General features: G+C 76.7%; 9 non-coding genes across 9 annotated transcripts; all 9 read left to right on the forward strand.

The window, feature by feature from the left end:
* The first annotated feature begins 959 nt into the window (after positions 1 to 959).
* LOC140629829 (5S ribosomal RNA) lies at positions 960 to 1,078 on the forward strand. Its single transcript, XR_012027653.1, has one exon. It is a non-coding gene; the product is annotated as a 5S ribosomal RNA (ribosomal RNA).
* Positions 1,079 to 2,723: 1,645 nt separating this feature from the next.
* Positions 2,724 to 2,842, forward strand: LOC140629843 (5S ribosomal RNA). The gene has a single exon (XR_012027667.1). It is a non-coding gene; the product is annotated as a 5S ribosomal RNA (ribosomal RNA).
* A 1,665-nt stretch (positions 2,843 to 4,507) lies between these two features.
* On the forward strand, positions 4,508 to 4,626 carry LOC140629830 (5S ribosomal RNA). Its single transcript, XR_012027654.1, has one exon. It is a non-coding gene; the product is annotated as a 5S ribosomal RNA (ribosomal RNA).
* A 1,638-nt stretch (positions 4,627 to 6,264) lies between these two features.
* Positions 6,265 to 6,383, forward strand: LOC140629831 (5S ribosomal RNA). Its single transcript, XR_012027656.1, has one exon. It is a non-coding gene; the product is annotated as a 5S ribosomal RNA (ribosomal RNA).
* Positions 6,384 to 8,046: 1,663 nt separating this feature from the next.
* LOC140629844 (5S ribosomal RNA) lies at positions 8,047 to 8,165 on the forward strand. Its single transcript, XR_012027668.1, has one exon. It is a non-coding gene; the product is annotated as a 5S ribosomal RNA (ribosomal RNA).
* A 1,666-nt stretch (positions 8,166 to 9,831) lies between these two features.
* On the forward strand, positions 9,832 to 9,950 carry LOC140629832 (5S ribosomal RNA). The gene has a single exon (XR_012027657.1). It is a non-coding gene; the product is annotated as a 5S ribosomal RNA (ribosomal RNA).
* Positions 9,951 to 11,584: 1,634 nt separating this feature from the next.
* Positions 11,585 to 11,703, forward strand: LOC140629833 (5S ribosomal RNA). The gene has a single exon (XR_012027658.1). It is a non-coding gene; the product is annotated as a 5S ribosomal RNA (ribosomal RNA).
* A 1,660-nt stretch (positions 11,704 to 13,363) lies between these two features.
* On the forward strand, positions 13,364 to 13,482 carry LOC140629834 (5S ribosomal RNA). Its single transcript, XR_012027659.1, has one exon. It is a non-coding gene; the product is annotated as a 5S ribosomal RNA (ribosomal RNA).
* Positions 13,483 to 15,121: 1,639 nt separating this feature from the next.
* Positions 15,122 to 15,240, forward strand: LOC140629836 (5S ribosomal RNA). Its single transcript, XR_012027661.1, has one exon. It is a non-coding gene; the product is annotated as a 5S ribosomal RNA (ribosomal RNA).
* Positions 15,241 to 16,893: the final 1,653 nt, after the last annotated feature.

Consider the following 16,893-nt stretch of genomic DNA (forward strand, 5'->3'; position numbering starts at 1 on the left):
GGTCCACGCTCCGCGTGCCCAGGACACCAACCAGATGGCCCGACCGCCGGGGGCCTCAGGCCCCCCGTTGGCGCCGGGCTCCGCGCTCCGTGACCCCGCGACAGCCAAGACCACGGCGACGCGGGGGCGGCCGGCACCCAGGCCCAAAGAGCCGCTCGGGACACAGCAAGACACACCACAGACACTCGCTCTGCGCCTGGGCCAGGGCGCCGCGCACGCACGCAGGCACACGGCCCCGCGGCGGTTCGGCTGATGGGCAGGAATGGGAGCGGAACGGCATCCCTGACCCCGTGGCTGCAGGGCCTGCGGCTGCCAGGGCTCCTGACGCAGCTCCAGGGCCTGCGCCCCTCCGGCGGGGTGGCTGCCTCGCCCCCACAGGCCGTGTGGCCCAGCTCCGAGTGCCTGTGTCCTTCCGTCTGTCTGTGTGTGTGTGTGTCGTGGGCACCTGTGTCTGTGTCCCTGCCTGTGCGACGATGGGGTCCGGCGGCGCGGGCGGCCCCGGCTTGGCTTTGAGCCAGGCGGGCTGAAGGACAGGAGAGGCCAGGGGCCGGCCGGCGCCGGCCCCGGCCCGCGGCACACCCCCCCACCCCCCCGCAGCCCCCAGCCCCCAGCGAGCGGCCCGATGCGGGGCGGCGTGCCATCGGGGAGCCGAGCGGCGGCGACGAGCCCGACAGGCCGGGGACGGGAGCGCGCCCGGGCTCCCGCGACAGACTCGGCTCCGGGGTGCGGGACGCGTCTTGGCCCCCACCCCCCGGCCCGGGCAGGCGCCCTCCGCCACCCCGGGCGCGGCGCGGGAGGCGGTCAGTCCATCAGTCGGGCCGGCAGGCGAGCATGCAGGCAGGCAGGCAGGCGTTCAGGCGGGCCGCACAGGGCGGGCGGAGGAGGGCTGAGGAGCGGCGGGCGCCTGGCCTGGAGAGGCGCAGAGCAGGCTCTTGGGGCGCCCAGCGGCAGCCGCGGACGTCTACGGCCATACCACCCTGAACGCGCCCGATCTCGTCTGATCTCGGAAGCTAAGCAGGGTCGGGCCTGGTTAGTACTTGGATGGGAGACCGCCTGGGAATACCGGGTGCTGTAGGCTTTTTTTCTTCGGCCTTCCTGTCCGTCCCTTTGCCGCCAACACCCCCCTCGCCCAACGCGGCGGCGGCGGCGGCGGCGGCGGCGGTGCCCTCCGGACCACGCCTGCCATGGCCCCCGCCCCGCCGGGACCACCGCAGGGCGCCGCGGGGCACCGAGGGCGCCCGCTGCACGGGCAGGACGCCACTACATACACCACACACCTCCTCTTCCTCCCAGCCCTTCAACGACGCCCACCCGCATCCTAGCCGGCCGCGCGTCCCAGGGGGCCGAGGGGGCCGAGGGGGCCCGAAGCGGCCCAGGGAGGGGACGGGGCGACAGCCGGAACCTCGGGGCTGGGGCGCGGGGGGGCGGTGCGGTCGCTGGGGGGAGACGGGTGGGGGCTGGATCCCGTCCTCGCAGGCCTGCGAGGCCCTCCGTGGGGCCGAGGGGGGGTTTGGTTGGGGGCCGGGGGCCGGGGCCGGGCCTGCCTGCGGGCCCTCCTCGCCCCGCCCCAGGCCCCGCCCCCAGGCCCGCCCCCAGGCCCGCCCCCAGCCCCTAGCAATTCCCTGGCACCGCCCCCAGCGACCAAGCCACCCAGCCACCCGCAACACCCCCCCCACCTTCGGCCCGGGCCCGCCTGCACCTTCTCTCCGAAGGACATGCCCTCCGTCCCCCGCGGACCACCGTCCCTTCGGCCCTCAGCCCCGGGGTCCACGCTCCGCGTGCCCAGGACACCAACCAGATGGCCCGACCGCCGGGGGCCTAAGGCCCCCCGTTGGCGCCGGGCTCCGCGCTCCGTGACCCCGCGACAGCCAAGACCACGGCGACGCGGGGGCGGCCGGCACCCAGGCCCAAAGAGCCGCTCGGGACACAGCAAGACACACCACAGACACTCGCTCCGCGCCTGGGCCAGGGCGCCGCGCACGCACGCAGGCACACGGCCCCGCGGCGGTTCGGCTGATGGGCAGGAATGGGAGCGGAACGGCATCCCTGACACCGTGGCTGCAGGGCCTGCGGCTGCCAGGGCTCCTGACGCAGCTCCAGGGCCTGCGCCCCTCCGGCGGGGTGGCTGCCTCGCCCCCACAGGCCGTGTGGCCCAGCTCCGAGTGCCTGTGTCCTTCCGTCTGTCTGTGTGTGTGTGTGTCGTGGGCACCCGTGTCTGTGTCCCTGCCTGTGCGACGATGGGGTCCGGCGGCGCGGGCGGCCCCGGCTTGGCTTTGAGCCAGGCGGGCTGAAGGACAGGAGAGGCCAGGGGCCGGCCGGCGCCGGCCCCGGCCCGCGGCACACCCCCCCACCCCCCCGCAGCCCCCAGCCCCCAGCGAGCGGCCCGATGCGGGGCGGCGTGCCATCGGGGAGCCGAGCGGCGGCGACGAGCCCGACAGGCCGGGGACGGGAGCGCGCCCGGGCTCCCGCGACAGACTCGGCTCCGGGGTGCGGGACGCGTCTTGGCCCCCACCCCCCGGCCCGGGCAGGCGCCCTCCGCCACCCCGGGCGCGGCGCGGGAGGCGGTCAGTCCATCAGTCGGGCGTGCAGGCGAGCATGCAGGCAGGCAGGCAGGCGTTCAGGCGGGCCGCACAGGGCGGGCGGAGGAGGGCTGAGGAGCGGCGGGCGCCTGGCCTGGAGAGGCGCAGAGCAGGCTCTTGGGGCGCCCAGCGGCAGCCGCGGACGTCTACGGCCATACCACCCTGAACGCGCCCGATCTCGTCTGATCTCGGAAGCTAAGCAGGGTCGGGCCTGGTTAGTACTTGGATGGGAGACAGCCTGGGAATACCGGGTGCTGTAGGCTTTTTTTCTTCGGCCTTCCTGTCCGTCCCTTTGCCGCCAACACCCCCCTCGCCCAACGCGGCGGCGGCGGCGGCGGCGGCGGCGGCGCCCTCCGGACCACCCCTGCCATGGCCCCCGCCCCGCCGGGACCACCGCAGGGCGCCGCGGGGCACCGAGGGCGCCCGCTGCACGGGCAGGACGCCACTACATACACCACACACCTCCTCTTCCTCCCAGCCCTTCAACGACGCCCACCCGCATCCTAGCCGGCCGCGCGTCCCAGGGGGCCGAGGGGGCCGAGGGGGCCCGAAGCGGCCCAGGGAGGGGACGGGGCGACAGCCGGAACCTCGGGGCTGGGGCGCGGGGGGGCGGTGCGGTCGCTGGGGGGAGACGGGTGGGGGCTGGATCCCGTCCTCGCAGGCCTGCGAGGCCCTCCGTGGGGCCGAGGGGGGGGTGGTTGGGGGCCGGGGACCAGGGGCGGGGCCTGCCCTGCCTGCGGGCCCTCCTCGCCCCGCCCCAGGCCCCGCCCCCAGGCCACGCCCCCAGGCCCGCCCCCAGGCCCGCCCCCAGCCCCTAGCAATTCCCTGGCACCGCCCCCAGCGACCAAGCCACCCAGCCACCCGCAACACCCCCCCCACCTTCGGCCCGGGCCCGCCTGCACCTTCTCTCCGAAGGACATGCCCTCCGTCCCCCGCGGACCACCGTCCCTTCGGCCCTCAGCCCCGGGGTCCACGCTCCGCGTGCCCAGGCCACCAACCAGATGGCCCGACCGCCGGGGGCCTCAGGCCCCCCGTTGGCGCCGGGCTCCGCGCTCCGTGACCCCGCGACAGCCAAGACCACGGCGACGCGGGGGCGGCCGGCACCCAGGCCCAAAGAGCCGCTCGGGACACAGCAAGACACACCACAGACACTCGCTCCGCGCCTGGGCCAGGGCGCCGCGCACGCACGCAGGCACACGGCCCCGCGGCGGTTCGGCTGATGGGCAGGAATGGGAGCGGAACGGCATCCCTGACACCGTGGCTGCGGGGCCTGCGGCTGCCAGGGCTCCTGACGCAGCTCCAGGGCCTGCGCCCCTCCGGCGGGGTGGCTGCCTCGCCCCCACAGGCCGTGTGGCCCAGCTCCGAGTGCCTGTGTCCTTCCGTCTGTCTGTGTGTGTGTGTGTGTCGTGGGCACCGTGTCTGTGTCCCTGCCTGTGCGACGATGGGGTCCGGCGGCGCGGGCGGCCCCGGCTTGGCTTTGAGCCAGGCGGGCTGAAGGACAGGAGAGGCCAGGGGCCGGCCGGCGCCGGCCCCGGCCCGCGGCACACCCCCCCACCCCCCCGCAGCCCCCAGCCCCCAGCGAGCGGCCCGATGCGGGGCGGCGTGCCATCCGGGGAGCCGAGCGGCGGCGACGAGCCCGACAGGCCGGGGACGGGAGCGCGCCCGGGCTCCCGCGACAGACTCGGCTCCGGGGTGCGGGACGCGTCTTGGCCCCCACCCCCCGGCCCGGGCAGGCGCCCTCCGCCACCCCGGGCGCGGCGCGGGAGGCGGTCAGTCCATCAGTCGGGCCGGCAGGCGAGCATGCAGGCAGGCAGGCAGGCGTTCAGGCGGGCCGCACAGGGCGGGCGGAGGAGGGCTGAGGAGCGGCGGGCGCCTGGCCTGGAGAGGCGCAGAGCAGGCTCTTGGGGCGCCCAGCGGCAGCCGCGGACGTCTACGGCCATACCACCCTGAACGCGCCCGATCTCGTCTGATCTCGGAAGCTAAGCAGGGTCGGGCCTGGTTAGTACTTGGATGGGAGACCGCCTGGGAATACCGGGTGCTGTAGGCTTTTTTTCTTCGGCCTTCCTGTCCGTCCCTTTGCCGCCAACACCCCCCTCGCCCAACGCGGCGGCGGCGGCGGCGGCGGCGGCGGTGCCCTCCGGACCACCCCTGCCATGGCCCCCGCCCCGCCGGGACCACCGCAGGGCGCCGCGGGGCACCGAGGGCGCCCGCTGCACGGGCAGGACGCCACTACATACACCACACACCTCCTCTTCCTCCCAGCCCTTCAACGACGCCCACCCGCATCCTAGCCGGCCGCGCGTCCCAGGGGGCCGAGGGGGCCGAGGGGGCCCGAAGCGGCCCAGGGAGGGGACGGGGCGACAGCCGGAACCTCGGGGCTGGGGCGCGGGGGGGCGGTGCGGTCGCTGGGGGGAGACGGGTGGGGGCTGGATCCCGTCCTCGCAGGCCTGCGAGGCCCTCCGTGGGGCCGAGGGGGGGGTGGTTGGGGGCCGGGGGCCGGGGGCCGGGCCTGCCTGCGGGCCCTCCTCGCCCCGCCCCAGGCCCCGCCCCCAGGCCCGCCCCCAGCCCCTAGCAATTCCCTGGCACCGCCCCCAGCGACCAAGCCACCCAGCCACCCGCAACACCCCCCCCACCTTCGGCCCGGGCCCGCCTGCACCTTCTCTCCGAAGGACATGCCCTCCGTCCCCCGCGGACCACCGTCCCTTCGGCCCTCAGCCCCGGGGTCCACGCTCCGCGTGCCCAGGACACCAACCAGATGGCCCGACCGCCGGGGGCCTCAGGCCCCCCGTTGGCGCCGGGCTCCGCGCTCCGTGACCCCGCGACAGCCAAGACCACGGCGACGCGGGGGCGGCCGGCACCCAGGCCCAAAGAGCCGCTCGGGACACAGCAAGACACACCACAGACACTCGCTCCGCGCCTGGGCCAGGGCGCCGCGCACGCACGCAGGCACACGGCCCCGCGGCGGTTCGGCTGATGGGCAGGAATGGGAGCGGAACGGCATCCCTGACACCGTGGCTGCAGGGCCTGCGGCTGCCAGGGCTCCTGACGCAGCTCCAGGGCCTGCGCCCCTCCGGCGGGGTGGCTGCCTCGCCCCCACAGGCCGTGTGGCCCAGCTCCGAGTGCCTGTGTCCTTCCGTCTGTCTGTGTGTGTGTGTGTCGTGGGCACCTGTGTCTGTGTCCCTGCCTGTGCGACGATGGGGTCCGGCGGCGCGGGCGGCCCCGGCTTGGCTTTGAGCCAGGCGGGCTGAAGGACAGGAGAGGCCAGGGGCCGGCCGGCGCCGGCCCCGGCCCGCGGCACACCCCCCCACCCCCCCGCAGCCCCCAGCCCCCAGCGAGCGGCCCGATGCCGGGCGGCGTGCCATCCGGGGAGCCGAGCGGCGGCGACGAGCCCGACAGGCCGGGGACGGGAGCGCGCCCGGGCTCCCGCGACAGACTCGGCTCCGGGGTGCGGGACGCGTCTTGGCCCCCACCCCCCGGCCCGGGCAGGCGCCCTCCGCCACCCCGGGCGCGGCGCGGGAGGCGGTCAGTCCATCAGTCGGGCCGGCAGGCGAGCATGCAGGCAGGCAGGCAGGCAGGCGTTCAGGCGGGCCGCACAGGGCGGGCGGAGGAGGGCTGAGGAGCGGCGGGCGCCTGGCCTGGAGAGGTGCAGAGCAGGCTCTTGGGGCGCCCAGCGGCAGCCGCGGACGTCTACGGCCATACCACCCTGAACGCGCCCGATCTCGTCTGATCTCGGAAGCTAAGCAGGGTCGGGCCTGGTTAGTACTTGGATGGGAGACCGCCTGGGAATACCGGGTGCTGTAGGCTTTTTTTCTTCGGCCTTCCTGTCCGTCCCTTTGCCGCCAACACCCCCCTCGCCCAACGCGGCGGCGGCGGCGGCGGCGGCGGCGGCGCCCTCCGGACCACCCCTGCCATGGCCCCCGCCCCGCCGGGACCACCGCAGGGCGCCGCGGGGCACCGAGGGCGCCCGCTGCACGGGCAGGACGCCACTACATACACCACACACCTCCTCTTCCTCCCAGCCCTTCAACGACGCCCACCCGCATCCTAGCCGGCCGCGCGTCCCAGGGGGCCGAGGGGGCCGAGGGGGCCCGAAGCGGCCCAGGGAGGGGACGGGGCGACAGCCGGAACCTCGGGGCTGGGGCGCGGGGGGGCGGTGCGGTCGCTGGGGGGAGACGGGTGGGGGCTGGATCCCGTCCTCGCAGGCCTGCGAGGCCCTCCGTGGGGCCGAGGGGGGGGTGGTTGGGGGCCGGGGGCCGGGGGCGGGGCCTGCCCTGCCTGCGGGCCCTCCTCGCCCCGCCCCAGGCCCCGCCCCCAGGCCACGCCCCCAGGCCCGCCCCCAGGCCCGCCCCCAGCCCCTAGCAATTCCCTGGCACCGCCCCCAGCGACCAAGCCACCCAGCCACCCGCAACACCCCCCCCACCTTCGGCCCGGGCCCGCCTGCACCTTCTCTCCGAAGGACATGCCCTCCGTCCCCCGCGGACCACCGTCCCTTCGGCCCTCAGCCCCGGGGTCCACGCTCCGCGTGCCCAGGCCACCAACCAGATGGCCCGACCGCCGGGGGCCTCAGGCCCCCCGTTGGCGCCGGGCTCCGCGCTCCGTGACCCCGCGACAGCCAAGACCACGGCGACGCGGGGGCGGCCGGCACCCAGGCCCAAAGAGCCGCTCGGGACACAGCAAGACACACCACAGACACTCGCTCCGCGCCTGGGCCAGGGCGCCGCGCACGCACGCAGGCACACGGCCCCGCGGCGGTTCGGCTGATGGGCAGGAATGGGAGCGGAACGGCATCCCTGACACCGTGGCTGCGGGGCCTGCGGCTGCCAGGGCTCCTGACGCAGCTCCAGGGCCTGCGCCCCTCCGGCGGGGTGGCTGCCTCGCCCCCACAGGCCGTGTGGCCCAGCTCCGAGTGCCTGTGTCCTTCCGTCTGTCTGTGTGTGTGTGTGTCGTGGGCACCCGTGTCTGTGTCCCTGCCTGTGCGACGATGGGGTCCGGCGGCGCGGGCGGCCCCGGCTTGGCTTTGAGCCAGGCGGGCTGAAGGACAGGAGAGGCCAGGGGCCGGCCGGCGCCGGCCCCGGCCCGCGGCACACCCCCCCACCCCCCCGCAGCCCCCAGCCCCCAGCGAGCGGCCCGATGCGGGGCGGCGTGCCATCGGGGAGCCGAGCGGCGGCGACGAGCCCGACAGGCCGGGGACGGGAGCGCGCCCGGGCTCCCGCGACAGACTCGGCTCCGGGGTGCGGGACGCGTCTTGGCCCCCACCCCCCGGCCCGGGCAGGCGCCCTCCGCTACCCCGGGCGCGGCGCGGGAGGCGGTCAGTCCATCAGTCGGGCCGGCAGGCGAGCATGCAGGCAGGCAGGCAGGCGTTCAGGCGGGCCGCACAGGGCGGGCGGAGGAGGGCTGAGGAGCGGCGGGCGCCTGGCCTGGAGAGGCGCAGAGCAGGCTCTTGGGGCGCCCAGCGGCAGCCGCGGACGTCTACGGCCATACCACCCTGAACGCGCCCGATCTCGTCTGATCTCGGAAGCTAAGCAGGGTCGGGCCTGGTTAGTACTTGGATGGGAGACAGCCTGGGAATACCGGGTGCTGTAGGCTTTTTTTCTTCGGCCTTCCTGTCCGTCCCTTTGCCGCCAACACCCCCCTCGCCCAACGCGGCGGCGGCGGCGGCGGCGGCGGCGGCGCCCTCCGGACCACCCCTGCCATGGCCCCCGCCCCGCCGGGACCACCGCAGGGCGCCGCGGGGCACCGAGGGCGCCCGCTGCACGGGCAGGACGCCACTACATACACCACACACCTCCTCTTCCTCCCAGCCCTTCAACGACGCCCACCCGCATCCTAGCCGGCCGCGCGTCCCAGGGGGCCGAGGGGGCCGAGGGGGCCCGAAGCGGCCCAGGGAGGGGACGGGGCGACAGCCGGAACCTCGGGGCTGGGGCGCGGGGGGGCGGTGCGGTCGCTGGGGGGAGACGGGTGGGGGCTGGATCCCGTCCTCGCAGGCCTGCGAGGCCCTCCGTGGGGCCGAGGGGGGGGTGGTTGGGGGCCGGGGGCCAGGGGCGGGGCCTGCCCTGCCTGCGGGCCCTCCTCGCCCCGCCCCAGGCCCCGCCCCCAGGCCCCGCCCCCAGGCCCGCCCCCAGGCCCGCCCCCAGCCCCTAGCAATTCCCTGGCACCGCCCCCAGCGACCAAGCCACCCAGCCACCCGCAACACCCCCCCCACCTTCGGCCCGGGCCCGCCTGCACCTTCTCTCCGAAGGACATGCCCTCCGTCCCCCGCGGACCACCGTCCCTTCGGCCCTCAGCCCCGGGGTCCACGCTCCGCGTGCCCAGGCCACCAACCAGATGGCCCGACCGCCGGGGGCCTCAGGCCCCCCGTTGGCGCCGGGCTCCGCGCTCCGTGACCCCGCGACAGCCAAGACCACGGCGACGCGGGGGCGGCCGGCACCCAGGCCCAAAGAGCCGCTCGGGACACAGCAAGACACACCACAGACACTCGCTCCGCGCCTGGGCCAGGGCGCCGCGCACGCACGCAGGCACACGGCCCCGCGGCGGTTCGGCTGATGGGCAGGAATGGGAGCGGAACGGCATCCCTGACACCGTGGCTGCGGGGCCTGCGGCTGCCAGGGCTCCTGACGCAGCTCCAGGGCCTGCGCCCCTCCGGCGGGGTGGCTGCCTCGCCCCCACAGGCCGTGTGGCCCAGCTCCGAGTGCCTGTGTCCTTCCGTCTGTCTGTGTGTGTGTGTGTGTCGTGGGCACCCGTGTCTGTGTCCCTGCCTGTGCGACGATGGGGTCCGGCGGCGCGGGCGGCCCCGGCTTGGCTTTGAGCCAGGCGGGCTGAAGGACAGGAGAGGCCAGGGGCCGGCCGGCGCCGGCCCCGGCCCGCGGCACACCCCCCCACCCCCCCGCAGCCCCCAGCCCCCAGCGAGCGGCCCGATGCGGGGCGGCGTGCCATCCGGGGAGCCGAGCGGCGGCGACGAGCCCGACAGGCCGGGGACGGGAGCGCGCCCGGGCTCCCGCGACAGACTCGGCTCCGGGGTGCGGGACGCGTCTTGGCCCCCACCCCCCGGCCCGGGCAGGCGCCCTCCGCCACCCCGGGCGCGGCGCGGGAGGCGGTCAGTCCATCAGTCGGGCCGGCAGGCGAGCATGCAGGCAGGCAGGCAGGCGTTCAGGCGGGCCGCACAGGGCGGGCGGAGGAGGGCTGAGGAGCGGCGGGCGCCTGGCCTGGAGAGGCGCAGAGCAGGCTCTTGGGGCGCCCAGCGGCAGCCGCGGACGTCTACGGCCATACCACCCTGAACGCGCCCGATCTCGTCTGATCTCGGAAGCTAAGCAGGGTCGGGCCTGGTTAGTACTTGGATGGGAGACCGCCTGGGAATACCGGGTGCTGTAGGCTTTTTTTCTTCGGCCTTCCTGTCCGTCCCTTTGCCGCCAACACCCCCCTCGCCCAACGCGGCGGCGGCGGCGGCGGCGGCGGCGGTGCCCTCCGGACCACCCCTGCCATGGCCCCCGCCCCGCCGGGACCACCGCAGGGCGCCGCGGGGCACCGAGGGCGCCCGCTGCACGGGCAGGACGCCACTACATACACCACACACCTCCTCTTCCTCCCAGCCCTTCAACGACGCCCACCCGCATCCTAGCCGGCCGCGCGTCCCAGGGGGCCGAGGGGGCCGAGGGGGCCCGAAGCGGCCCAGGGAGGGGACGGGGCGACAGCCGGAACCTCGGGGCTGGGGCGCGGGGGGGCGGTGCGGTCGCTGGGGGGAGACGGGTGGGGGCTGGATCCCGTCCTCGCAGGCCTGCGAGGCCCTCCGTGGGGCCGAGGGGGGGGTGGTTGGGGGCCGGGGGCCGGGGGCCGGGCCTGCCTGCGGGCCCTCCTCGCCCCGCCCCAGGCCCCGCCCCCAGGCCCGCCCCCAGCCCCTAGCAATTCCCTGGCACCGCCCCCAGCGACCAAGCCACCCAGCCACCCGCAACACCCCCCCCACCTTCGGCCCGGGCCCGCCTGCACCTTCTCTCCGAAGGACATGCCCTCCGTCCCCCGCGGACCACCGTCCCTTCGGCCCTCAGCCCCGGGGTCCACGCTCCGCGTGCCCAGGACACCAACCAGATGGCCCGACCGCCGGGGGCCTCAGGCCCCCCGTTGGCGCCGGGCTCCGCGCTCCGTGACCCCGCGACAGCCAAGACCACGGCGACGCGGGGGCGGCCGGCACCCAGGCCCAAAGAGCCGCTCGGGACACAGCAAGACACACCACAGACACTCGCTCCGCGCCTGGGCCAGGGCGCCGCGCACGCACGCAGGCACACGGCCCCGCGGCGGTTCGGCTGATGGGCAGGAATGGGAGCGGAACGGCATCCCTGACACCGTGGCTGCAGGGCCTGCGGCTGCCAGGGCTCCTGACGCAGCTCCAGGGCCTGCGCCCCTCCGGCGGGGTGGCTGCCTCGCCCCCACAGGCCGTGTGGCCCAGCTCCGAGTGCCTGTGTCCTTCCGTCTGTCTGTGTGTGTGTGTGTCGTGGGCACCTGTGTCTGTGTCCCTGCCTGTGCGACGATGGGGTCCGGCGGCGCGGGCGGCCCCGGCTTGGCTTTGAGCCAGGCGGGCTGAAGGACAGGAGAGGCCAGGGGCCGGCCGGCGCCGGCCCCGGCCCGCGGCACACCCCCCCACCCCCCCGCAGCCCCCAGCCCCCAGCGAGCGGCCCGATGCGGGGCGGCGTGCCATCCGGGGAGCCGAGCGGCGGCGACGAGCCCGACAGGCCGGGGACGGGAGCGCGCCCGGGCTCCCGCGACAGACTCGGCTCCGGGGTGCGGGACGCGTCTTGGCCCCCACCCCCCGGCCCGGGCAGGCGCCCTCCGCCACCCCGGGCGCGGCGCGGGAGGCGGTCAGTCCATCAGTCGGGCCGGCAGGCGAGCATGCAGGCAGGCAGGCAGGCGATCAGGCGGGCCGCACAGGGCGGGCGGAGGAGGGCTGAGGAGCGGCGGGCGCCTGGCCTGGAGAGGCGCAGAGCAGGCTCTTGGGGCGCCCAGCGGCAGCCGCGGACGTCTACGGCCATACCACCCTGAACGCGCCCGATCTCGTCTGATCTCGGAAGCTAAGCAGGGTCGGGCCTGGTTAGTACTTGGATGGGAGACCGCCTGGGAATACCGGGTGCTGTAGGCTTTTTTTCTTCGGCCTTCCTGTCCGTCCCTTTGCCGCCAACACCCCCCTCGCCCAACGCGGCGGCGGCGGCGGCGGCGGCGCCCTCCGGACCACCCCTGCCATGGCCCCCGCCCCGCCGGGACCACCGCAGGGCGCCGCGGGGCACCGAGGGCGCCCGCTGCACGGGCAGGACGCCACTACATACACCACACACCTCCTCTTCCTCCCAGCCCTTCAACGACGCCCACCCGCATCCTAGCCGGCCGCGCGTCCCAGGGGGCCGAGGGGGCCGAGGGGGCCCGAAGCGGCCCAGGGAGGGGACGGGGCGACAGCCGGAACCTCGGGGCTGGGGCGCGGGGGGGCGGTGCGGTCGCTGGGGGGAGACGGGTGGGGGCTGGATCCCGTCCTCGCAGGCCTGCGAGGCCCTCCGTGGGGCCGAGGGGGGGGTGGTTGGGGGCCGGGGGCCGGGGGCGGGGCCTGCCCTGCCTGCGGGCCCTCCTCGCCCCGCCCCAGGCCCCGCCCCCAGGCCACGCCCCCAGGCCCGCCCCCAGGCCCGCCCCCAGCCCCTAGCAATTCCCTGGCACCGCCCCCAGCGACCAAGCCACCCAGCCACCCGCAACACCCCCCCCACCTTCGGCCCGGGCCCGCCTGCACCTTCTCTCCGAAGGACATGCCCTCCGTCCCCCGCGGACCACCGTCCCTTCGGCCCTCAGCCCCGGGGTCCACGCTCCGCGTGCCCAGGCCACCAACCAGATGGCCCGACCGCCGGGGGCCTCAGGCCCCCCGTTGGCGCCGGGCTCCGCGCTCCGTGACCCCGCGACAGCCAAGACCACGGCGACGCGGGGGCGGCCGGCACCCAGGCCCAAAGAGCCGCTCGGGACACAGCAAGACACACCACAGACACTCGCTCCGCGCCTGGGCCAGGGCGCCGCGCACGCACGCAGGCACACGGCCCCGCGGCGGTTCGGCTGATGGGCAGGAATGGGAGCGGAACGGCATCCCTGACACCGTGGCTGCGGGGCCTGCGGCTGCCAGGGCTCCTGACGCAGCTCCAGGGCCTGCGCCCCTCCGGCGGGGTGGCTGCCTCGCCCCCACAGGCCGTGTGGCCCAGCTCCGAGTGCCTGTGTCCTTCCGTCTGTCTGTGTGTGTGTGTGTGTCGTGGGCACCCGTGTCTGTGTCCCTGCCTGTGCGACGATGGGGTCCGGCGGCGCGGGCGGCCCCGGCTTGGCTTTGAGCCAGGCGGGCTGAAGGACAGGAGAGGCCAGGGGCCGGCCGGCGCCGGCCCCGGCCCGCGGCACACCCCCCCACCCCCCCGCAGCCCCCAGCCCCCAGCGAGCGGCCCGATGCGGGGCGGCGTGCCATCCGGGGAGCCGAGCGGCGGCGACGAGCCCGACAGGCCGGGGACGGGAGCGCGCCCGGGCTCCCGCGACAGACTCGGCTCCGGGGTGCGGGACGCGTCTTGGCCCCCACCCCCCGGCCCGGGCAGGCGCCCTCCGCCACCCCGGGCGCGGCGCGGGAGGCGGTCAGTCCATCAGTCGGGCCGGCAGGCGAGCATGCAGGCAGGCAGGCAGGCGTTCAGGCGGGCCGCACAGGGCGGGCGGAGGAGGGCTGAGGAGCGGCGGGCGCCTGGCCTGGAGAGGCGCAGAGCAGGCTCTTGGGGCGCCCAGCGGCAGCCGCGGACGTCTACGGCCATACCACCCTGAACGCGCCCGATCTCGTCTGATCTCGGAAGCTAAGCAGGGTCGGGCCTGGTTAGTACTTGGATGGGAGACCGCCTGGGAATACCGGGTGCTGTAGGCTTTTTTCCTTCGGCCTTCCTGTCCGTCCCTTTGCCGCCAACACCCCCCTCGCCCAACGCGGCGGCGGCGGCGGCGGCGGCGGCGGCGCCCTCCGGACCACCCCTGCCATGGCCCCCGCCCCGCCGGGACCACCGCAGGGCGCCGCGGGGCACCGAGGGCGCCCGCTGCACGGGCAGGACGCCACTACATACACCACACACCTCCTCTTCCTCCCAGCCCTTCAACGACGCCCACCCGCATCCTAGCCGGCCGCGCGTCCCAGGGGGCCGAGGGGGCCGAGGGGGCCCGAAGCGGCCCAGGGAGGGGACGGGGCGACAGCCGGAACCTCGGGGCTGGGGCGCGGGGGGGCGGTGCGGTCGCTGGGGGGAGACGGGTGGGGGCTGGATCCCGTCCTCGCAGGCCTGCGAGGCCCTCCGTGGGGCCGAGGGGGGGGGGGTTGGGGGCCGGGGGCCGGGGGCCGGGCCTGCCCTGCCTGCGGGCCCTCCTCGCCCCGCCCCAGGCCCCGCCCCCAGGCCCGCCCCCAGCCCCTAGCAATTCCCTGGCACCGCCCCCAGCGACCAAGCCACCCAGCCACCCGCAACACCCCCCCCACCTTCGGCCCGGGCCCGCCTGCACCTTCTCTCCGAAGGACATGCCCTCCGTCCCCCGCGGACCACCGTCCCTTCGGCCCTCAGCCCCGGGGTCCACGCTCCGCGTGCCCAGGACACCAACCAGATGGCCCGACCGCCGGGGGCCTCAGGCCCCCCGTTGGCGCCGGGCTCCGCGCTCCGTGACCCCGCGACAGCCAAGACCACGGCGACGCGGGGGCGGCCGGCACCCAGGCCCAAAGAGCCGCTCGGGACACAGCAAGACACACCACAGACACTCGCTCCGCGCCTGGGCCAGGGCGCCGCGCACGCACGCAGGCACACGGCCCCGCGGCGGTTCGGCTGATGGGCAGGAATGGGAGCGGAACGGCATCCCTGACCCCGTGGCTGCGGGGCCTGCGGCTGCCAGGGCTCCTGACGCAGCTCCAGGGCCTGCGCCCCTCCGGCGGGGTGGCTGCCTCGCCCCCACAGGCCGTGTGGCCCAGCTCCGAGTGCCTGTGTCCTTCCGTCTGTCTGTGTGTGTGTGTGTCGTGGGCACCTGTGTCTGTGTCCCTGCCTGTGCGACGATGGGGTCCGGCGGCGCGGGCGGCCCCGGCTTGGCTTTGAGCCAGGCGGGCTGAAGGACAGGAGAGGCCAGGGGCAGGCCGGCGCCGGCCCCGGCCCGCGGCACACCCCCCCACCCCCCCGCAGCCCCCAGCCCCCAGCGAGCGGCCCGATGCGGGGCGGCGTGCCATCCGGGGAGCCGAGCGGCGGCGACGAGCCCGACAGGCCGGGGACGGGAGCGCGCCCGGGCTCCCGCGACAGACTCGGCTCCGGGGTGCGGGACGCGTCTTGGCCCCCACCCCCCGGCCCGGGCAGGCGCCCTCCGCCACCCCGGGCGCGGCGCGGGAGGCGGTCAGTCCATCAGTCGGGCCGGCAGGCGAGCATGCAGGCAGGCAGGCAGGCGTTCAGGCGGGCCGCACAGGGCGGGCGGAGGAGGGCTGAGGAGCGGCGGGCGCCTGGCCTGGAGAGGCGCAGAGCAGGCTCTTGGGGCGCCCAGCGGCAGCCGCGGACGTCTACGGCCATACCACCCTGAACGCGCCCGATCTCGTCTGATCTCGGAAGCTAAGCAGGGTCGGGCCTGGTTAGTACTTGGATGGGAGACCGCCTGGGAATACCGGGTGCTGTAGGCTTTTTTTCTTCGGCCTTCCTGTCCGTCCCTTTGCCGCCAACACCCCCCTCGCCCAACGCGGCGGCGGCGGCGGCGGCGGCGGCGGCGGCGCCCTCCGGACCACCCCTGCCATGGCCCCCGCCCCGCGGGGACCACCGCAGGGCGCCGCGGGGCACCGAGGGCGCCCGCTGCACGGGCAGGACGCCACTACATACACCACACACCTCCTCTTCCTCCCAGCCCTTCAACGACGCCCACCCGCATCCTAGCCGGCCGCGCGTCCCAGGGGGCCGAGGGGGCCGAGGGGGCCCGAAGCGGCCCAGGGAGGGGACGGGGCGACAGCCGGAACCTCGGGGCTGGGGCGCGGGGGGCGGTGCGGTCGCTGGGGGGAGACGGGTGGGGGCTGGATCCCGTCCTCGCAGGCCTGCGAGGCCCTCCGTGGGGCCGAGGGGGGGGTGGTTGGGGGCCGGGGGCCGGGGGCCGGGCCTGCCCTGCCTGCGGGCCCTCCTCGCCCCGCCCCAGGCCCCGCCCCCAGGCCCGCCCCCAGCCCCTAGCAATTCCCTGGCACCGCCCCCAGCGACCAAGCCACCCAGCCACCCGCAACACCCCCCCACCTTCGGCCCGGGCCCGCCTGCACCTTCTCTCCGAAGGACATGCCCTCCGTCCCCCGCGGACCACCGTCCCTTCGGCCCTCAGCCCCGGGGTCCACGCTCCGCGTGCCCAGGACACCAACCAGATGGCCCGACCGCCGGGGGCCTCAGGCCCCCCGTTGGCGCCGGGCTCCGCGCTCCGTGACCCCGCGACAGCCAAGACCACGGCGACGCGGGGGCGGCCGGCACCCAGGCCCAAAGAGCCGCTCGGGACACAGCAAGACACACCACAGACACTCGCTCCGCGCCTGGGCCAGGGCGCCGCGCACGCACGCAGGCACACGGCCCCGCGGCGGTTCGGCTGATGGGCAGGAATGGGAGCGGAACGGCATCCCTGACACCGTGGCTGCAGGGCCTGCGGCTGCCAGGGCTCCTGACGCAGCTCCAGGGCCTGCGCCCCTCCGGCGGGGTGGCTGCCTCGCCCCCACAGGCCGTGTGGCCCAGCTCCGAGTGCCTGTGTCCTTCCGTCTGTCTGTGTGTGTGTGTGTCGTGGGCACCTGTGTCTGTGTCCCTGCCTGTGCGACGATGGGGTCCGGCGGCGCGGGCGGCCCCGGCTTGGCTTTGAGCCAGGCGGGCTGAAGGACAGGAGAGGCCAGGGGCCGGCCGGCGCCGGCCCCGGCCCGCGGCACACCCCCCCACCCCCCCGCAGCCCCCAGCCCCCAGCGAGCGGCCCGATGCGGGGCGGCGTGCCATCCGGGGAGCCGAGCGGCGGCGACGAGCCCGACAGGCCGGGGACGGGAGCGCGCCCGGGCTCCCGCGACAGACTCGGCTCCGGGGTGCGGGACGCGTCTTGGCCCCCACCCCCCGGCCCGGGCAGGCGCCCTCCGCCACCCCGGGCGCGGCGCGGGAGGCGGTCAGTCCATCAGTCGGGCCGGCAGGCGAGCATGCAGGCAGGCAGGCAGGCGTTCAGGCGGGCCGCACAGGGCGGGCGGAGGAGGGCTGAGGAGCGGCGGGCGCCTGGCCTGGAGAGGCGCAGAGCAGGCTCTTGGGGCGCCCAGCGGCAGCCGCGGACGTCTACGGCCATA

This window comes from Canis lupus, unplaced genomic scaffold, assembly GCF_048164855.1.
Source record: "Canis lupus baileyi unplaced genomic scaffold, mCanLup2.hap1 Scaffold_273, whole genome shotgun sequence".
NCBI classification, from domain to species: domain Eukaryota; kingdom Metazoa; phylum Chordata; class Mammalia; order Carnivora; family Canidae; genus Canis; species Canis lupus.